The sequence below is a fragment of the Triticum dicoccoides genome, chromosome 4B (assembly GCF_002162155.2).
Source record: "Triticum dicoccoides isolate Atlit2015 ecotype Zavitan chromosome 4B, WEW_v2.0, whole genome shotgun sequence".
Classification (NCBI taxonomy): domain Eukaryota; kingdom Viridiplantae; phylum Streptophyta; class Magnoliopsida; order Poales; family Poaceae; genus Triticum; species Triticum dicoccoides.
Genome location: NC_041387.1, coordinates 535,476,535 through 535,484,326, shown reverse-complemented (window position 1 = coordinate 535,484,326; position 7,792 = coordinate 535,476,535).

Here is a 7,792-nt window from a genome sequence, read left to right as displayed (position 1 = left end):
ACGGTGGATGCCACGTGTCGGTCACCCTTGACGAAAGCACTTCTGTGACGCGCGGTTTATCATCATGGAAGTGGACACTTCCGTGATGATAATTTTGGTAATGTCATGGAACACTTCTACGACAGCACAGGTATGACTATCTTGATTCTGTCATAAAATAGTCATGGATGTACATGCATGACAAAAACGCGATCTACTGTGACAAACACGTACATCACGGAAGTGTATTTTTTTGTAGTGGAGATACCTCTCCTATACTCGGAGTGTCCTAATCTCGATCTATGCCAACCCAACAAACACCTTTGGAGATACCTGTAGAGCATCTTTATAATCATCCAGTTACTTTGTGACGTTTGATAGCACACAAGGCATTTCTCCAGTATCTGGGAGTTGCGTAATCTCATAGTCGAAGAAATATGTACTTGACATGAACAAAGCAATATCAATAAAACTGAACGCATGCTATGCTAATGAATGGGTCTTGTCCGTCACATCATTCTCCTAATGATGTGATCCCGTTTATCAAATGACAACACGTGTCTATGTCTAGGAAACTTAACCATCTTTCATCAACGAGCTAGTCTAGTAGAGGCTTACTAGGGACACGGTATTTTGTCTATGTATCCACACATGCATCAAATTTCTTGTTAATACAATTCTAGCATGAATAATAAACATTTATCATAAAATAAGGAAATATAAAATAACAACTTTATTATTGCCTCTAGGGCATATTTCCTTCAGTCTCCCACTTGCACTAGAGTCAATAATCTAGATTACATTGTAATGATTCTAACACACATGGAGTCTTGGTGTTGATCATGTTTTGCTCGTGGGAGAGGCTTAGTCAATGGGTCTACTAAATTCAGATCCGCATGTATTTTGCAAATCTCTATGTCTCCCTCCTTGACTTGATCACGGATGGACTTGAAGCATCTCTTGATGTGTTTGGTTCTTTTGTGAAATCTAGATTCCTTCGCTAGGTAGGCAATTGCTCCAGTATTGTCACGAAATATTTTCATTGGACCCGATGCACTAGGTATTACACCTAGATCGGATGTGAACTCCTTCATCCAGACTCCTTCATTTGTTGCTTCCGAAGCAGCTATGTACTCTGCTTCACACGTAGATCCCGCCACGATGCTTTGCTTGGAACTGCACCAACTGACAGCTCCACCATTCAAAATAAATATGTATCCGGCTTGTGACTTAGAGTCATCTGTATCAGTATCAAAACTAGCATTGACGTAACCATTTAAGACGAGCTCTTTGTCACCTCCATAAACGAGAAACATATCCTTGGTCCTTTTCAGGTACTTTAGGATATTCTTGACCGTTGTCCAGTGACCACTCCTGGATTACTTTGGTACCTCCCTGCCATACTTATGGCAAGGCACACATCAGGTCTGGTACACAGCATAGCATACATGATAGAACCTATGGCTGAGGCATAGGGAATGACTTTCATTTTCTCTCTATCTTTTGCGGTGGTCGGGCATTGAGTCTGACTCAATTTCACACCTTGCAATACAGGCAAGAACCCTTTCTTTGAATGATCCATTTTGAAATTCTTCAATACTTTGTCAAGGTATGTGCTTTGTGAAAGTCCTATTAAGCGTCTTGATATATCTCTATAGATCTTGATGCCTAATATATAAGCAGCTTCTCCGAGGTCTTTCATTGATTTTTTTTACTCAAGTATCCTTTTATGCTATCCAGAAATTCTACATCATTTCCAATCAACAATATGTCACCCACATATAATATTAGAAATGCTACAAATCTCCCACTCACATTCTTGTAGATACAGGCTTCTTTGAAAGTCTATATAAAACCATATGCTTTGATCAACTCATCAAAGCGTATACTCCAACTCTGAGATGCTTGCACCAGTCCATATATGGATCGCCGGAGCTTGCACACTTTGTTAGCACCTTTAGGATCGACAAAACCTTCTGATTGCATCATATATAACTCTTCTTTAGAAAATCCATTAAGGAATGCAGTTTTGACGTCCATTTGCCAGATTTCATAATCATAAAATGCGGCAATTGCTAACATGATTTGGACAGACTTAAGCATCGCTACGGGTGAGAAAGCCTCATCGTAGTCAACTCCTTGAACTTGTCGAAAACCTTTTGCGACAAGTCGAGCTTTATAGACAATAACATTACCATCAGTGTCAGTCTTTTTCTTGAAGATCCATTTATTCTCTATGGGTCGCTGATCATCGGGCAAATCCACCAAAGTCCACACTTTGTTCTCATACATGGATCCTATATCAGATTTCATGGCCTCAATCGGAATCTGGGCTCATCATAGCTTCTTCATAGTTCGTAGGTTCGCCATGGTCTAGTAACATGACTTCCAGAATAGGATTACCGTACCACTCTGGTGTCGATCGTGTTCTGGTTGACCTACGAGGTTCGGTAGTAACTTGATCTAAAGTTTCATGATCATCATCATTAGCTTCCTCTTTAGTTGGTGTAGGCATTACGGGAACGGATTTCTCGGATGAGCTACTTTCCAAATTGAGAGAAGGTACAATTACCTCATCAAGTTATACTTTCCTTCCACTCACTTCTTTCGAGAGAAACTCCTTCTCTAGAAAGGTTCCATTCTTGGCAACAAAGATCTTGCCATCGGATCTGTGGTAGAAGGTGTACCCAATTGTTTCCTTAGGGTATCCTATGAAGACGCACTTCTCCGATTTGGGTTCGAGTTTATCAGGTTGAAGCCTTTTGACATAAGTGTCACAACCCCAAACTTTAAGAAATGACAGCTTAGGTTTGTTGCCAAACCACAATTCATATGGTGTCGTCTCAACGGATTTAGACGGTGCCCTATTTAACGTGAATGCAGTTGTCTCTAATGCATAACCCCAAAACGATAGTGGTAAACTGGTAAGAGGCATCATAGATCGCACCATATCTAATAAAGTATAGTTACGACGTTCGGACACACCATTACGATGTGGTGTTCCAGGTGACATGAGTTGTGAAACTATTCCACATTGTTTTAAGTGAAGCCCAAACTCGTAACTCAAATATTCGCCTCCGCGATCAGATCGTCAAAACTTTATTTTCTTGTTACGATGATTCTCCACTTCTCTTTGAAATTCTTTGAACTTTTCAAATGTTTCAGACTTGTGTTTCACTAAGTAGATATACCCATATCTTCATAAATCATTTGTGAAGGTTAGAAAATAACGAACCCGCCACATGCCTCAACACTCATCGGACCGCATACATCGGTATGTATTATTTCAAATAAGTCATTGGCTCGCTCCATTGTTCTGGAGAACGGAGTTCTAGTCATCTTGCCCATGAGGTATGGTTCGCAAGTATCAAATGATTCATAATCAAGTGATTCCAAAAGTCCATATGCATGGAGTTTCTTCATGCGCTTTACACCAATATGAACTAAACGGCAGTGCCACAAATTTGTTGCACTATCATTATCAACTTTGCATCTTTTGGCATCAATATTGTGAATATGTGTTCACCACAATCGAGATTCAACAGAAATAGACCACTCTTCAAGGGTGCATGACCATAAAATATATTTCTCATATAAATATAACAATCATTATTCTCTGATTTAAATGAATAACCGTCTCGCACTAAACAAGATCCAGATATAATGTTCATGCTCAACGCTGGCACCAAATAACAATTATTCAGGTCTAAAACTAATCCCAAAGCTAGATGTAGAGGTAGCGTGCCGATGGCGATCACATCGACCTTGGAACCATTCCCGACGCGCATCGTCACCTCATCCTTAGCTAATCTTCGTTTAATCCATAGCTCCTGTTTTGAGTTACAAATATGAGCAACCGAACCAGTATCAAATACCCAGGCACTACTATGAGCATTAGTAAGGTACACATCAATAACATGTATATCAAATATATCTTTGTTCACTTTGCCATCCTTCTTATCCGGCAAAATACTTGGGGCAGTTCCGCTTCCAGTGACCAGTCCCTTTCTAGTAGAAGCACTTAGTTTCAGGCTTGGGTCCATCTTTGGGCTTCTTCCCGGGAGTGGCAACTTGCTTGCCATTCTTCTTGAAGTTCCGTTTCTTTCCCTTGCCCCCTAGTGGTCTTGTTAACCATCAACACTTGATGCTCCTTCTTGATTTCTACCTCCACAGCTTTGAGCATTGCGAAGAGCTCGGGAATAGTCTTCTCCATCCCTTGCATATTATAGTTCATCACGAAGCCTTTGTAGCTTGGTGGCAGTGATTGAAGAACTCTGCCAAAAACACTATCATCTGGAAGATTAACTCCCAGCTGAGTCAAGTGATTATGGTATCCAGACATTCTGAGTATGTGTTCACTGACAGAAATGTTCTCCTTCATCTTGCAGCTATAGAACTTGTTGAAGACTTCATATCTCTCAACTTGGGCATTTGCTTGAAATATTAACTTCAACTCTTGGAACATCTCATATGCTCCATGACGTTCAAAACGTCTTTGAAGTCCTGGTTGTAAGCCGAAAAGCATGGCACACCGAACTATCGAGTAGTCATCAGATCGAGCTTGCCAAACGTTCAAAACATCAGCATCTGCTCCTGCAGCAGGCCTTTCACCTAGCGGTGCATCAAAGGACATAATTTTTCTGTGCAGCAATGAGGATAATCCTCAAGTTACGGACCCAGTCCGTGTACTTGCTACCATCATCTTTCAACTTAGCTTTCTCCAGGAACGCATTAAAATTCAGGGGAACGGTAGCACGGGCCATTGATCTACAACATAGATATGCAAATACTATCAGGACTAAGTTCATGATAAATTAAGTTCAATTAATCAAATTGCTTAAGAACTCCCACTTAGATAGACATCCCTCAAGTCATCTAAATGATACGTGATCAAAATCAACTAAACCATGTCCGATAATCACGTGAGATGGAGTAGTCATCAATGGTGAACATCTCTATGTTGATCATATCTACTATATGATTCCCGCTCGACCTTTCGATCTCTAGTGTTCCGAGGCCATGTATGTACATGATAGGCTCTTCAAGTTTAACCTGAGTATTCCGCATGTGCAAAATTGTCTTGCACCCGTTGAATGTGAACGTAGAGCCTATCACACCCAATCATGATGTGGTGTCTCAGCACCACAAACTGTCGCAACGGTGCATACTCAGGGAGAACACTGATACCTTGAAATTTAGTTAAGGGATCATCTTATAATGCTACCGCCGTACTAAGAAAAATAAGATGCATAAAGATAAACATCATATGCAATCAAAATATGTGACATGATATGGCCATCATCATATTGTGATTTTGATCTCCATCTCCAAAGCATCGTCATGATCTCCATTGTCACCGGCTCGACACCTTGATCTCCATCGGTGCGTCGTGGTCGTCTCGCCAACTATTGCTTCTACAACTATCGCTGCCGCATAGTGATAAAGTAAAGAAATTACATGGCGTTTGCATTTCATACAATAAAGAGACAACCATAAGGCTCCTGTCGATTGCCGATAACTTCTACAAAACATGATCATCTCATACAATAACGTATATCACATCATGTGTTGACCATATCACATCACACATGCCCTACAAAAACAAGTTAGACATCCTCTACTTTGTTGTTGCAAGTTTTACGTGGCTGCTATGGGCTTCTAGAAGAACCGTACTTACCTACGGCATAAAAACCACAACGGTGATTTATCAAGTTTGTTGTTTTAACCTTCAACAAGGACCGGCCGCAGTCAAATTCGATTCAACTAAAGTAGGAGAAACAGACACCCGTCAGCCACCTTTGTGCAAAACTAGTTGCATGTCTGTTGGTGGAACCGGTATCATGAACGTGGTCATGTAAGGTTGGTCCGGGCTGCTTCATCCAACAATACTGTCGAATCAAAATAAGACATTGGTGGTAAGCAGTATGACGATCACTGCCCACAACTCTTTGTGTTCTACTCGTGCATATCATCTACGCATAGACCTGGCTCGGATGCCACTGTTGGGGAACGTAGCATGCAATTTCAAAAAAATTCCTATCTCACGCAAGTTCTATCTAGGAGATGCATAGCAATGAGAGGGGGAGAGTGTGTTTACGTACCCTCGTAGACCATAAGCGGAAGCGTTTGACAACGCGGTTAGTGTAGTCGGACTTCTTATAGCTCCGACCGATCAAGTACCGAACGTACGGCACCTCCGAGTTCTGCACACGTTCAGCTCGATGATGTCCCTCGTCCTCTTAATCCAGCAAGGTGTCGAGGAAGTAGATGAGTTCCGTTAGCACGACGGCGTGGTGACGGTGATGGTGATATGATCCGCATAGGGCTTCGCCTAAGCACCACGAGAATATGACCGGGGGTGTAAGTTGTGGAGGGGGCGCCGCACACGGCTAATAGTTGATGTTCTATGCTCTAGGCACCCCCTCCCCACATATATATAGGTTGGAGGGGAGGAGAGGCAGCCAAGGGCACCCAAGTAGGCTGAATCCTACTTGGGGTCTTCCCCCAATTCGGCCTCTCCCCCTTCCTTAATTGCAGGAGAAGAAAATGAAGGGGGAAGAGAGAAGGAAGGGGGGGCCGAACCCTCTCTTCTCCTTCTCCTATTCGGCCTCCTTCCATAGGGGGAAGGTGCGCCACCCCTTGTGGGCTGGTGTGCTCCCCTCTTATGGCCCATATCTTCTCCCCGGGGGTTCCGGTAACCCCTCTGGTACTCCGATATGTACCCGATACCCTCCGGAACACTTCCGGTGTCCGAATACTATCTTCCTATATATCAATCTTTACCTTTCGACCATTTCGAGACTCCTCGTCATGTCCGTGATATCATCCGGGACTCCGAACAACATTCAGTCACCAAATCACATAGCTCATATAATATAATATTGTCATCGAACGTTAAGCGTGCGGACCCTACGGGTTCGAGAGCTATGTAGACATGACCGATACACCTCTCTGGTCAATAACTAATAGCGGAACCTGGATGCTCATATTGGCTCCCACATATTCTACGAAGATCTTTATTGGTTAAACCGTTATGAGAACATATGTTATTCCCTTTGTCATCGGTATGTTACTTGCCCGAGATTCGATCGTCGGTATCTTCATACCTAGTTCAATCTCATTACCGGCAAGTCTCTTTACTCATTCCGTAATACATCATCCTGCAACTAACTTCACTTTGATTGCAAGGCTTCTTATGATGTGTATTACCGAGAGGGCCCAGAGATACCTCTTCGATACTCGGAGTGACAAATCATAATCTTGATCTATGCCAACCCAACAAACACCTTCGGAGATACCTGTAGAGCATCTTTATAATCACCTAGTTACGTTGTGACGTCTGATAGCACACAAGGCATACCTCGGGTATCCGGGAGTTTCATAATCTCATAGTCGAAGGAATATGTATTTGACATGAAGAAAGCAATAGCAATAAAACTGAACGATCATAATGCTAAGCTAACGAATGGGTCTTGTCCATCTCATCATTCTCCTAATGATGTGATACTATTTATCAAATGACAACATAACACATGACTATGGTTAGGAAACTTAACCATCTTTCATCAACGAGCTAGTCTAGTAGAGGCTTACTAGGGACACGTTATTTTGTCTATGTATCCACACATGTATCAAGTTTCCTATTAATACAATTCTAGCATGAATATTAACATTTATCATGAAATAAGGAAATATAAAATAACAACTGTATTGTTGCCTCTAGGGCATATTCCCTTCAGGACGATGGTATTTGGACACCAGAAGTGTTTCGGGACATACCGGGAAGAAATCGGGTCACCGAAAGGGGTTCCGC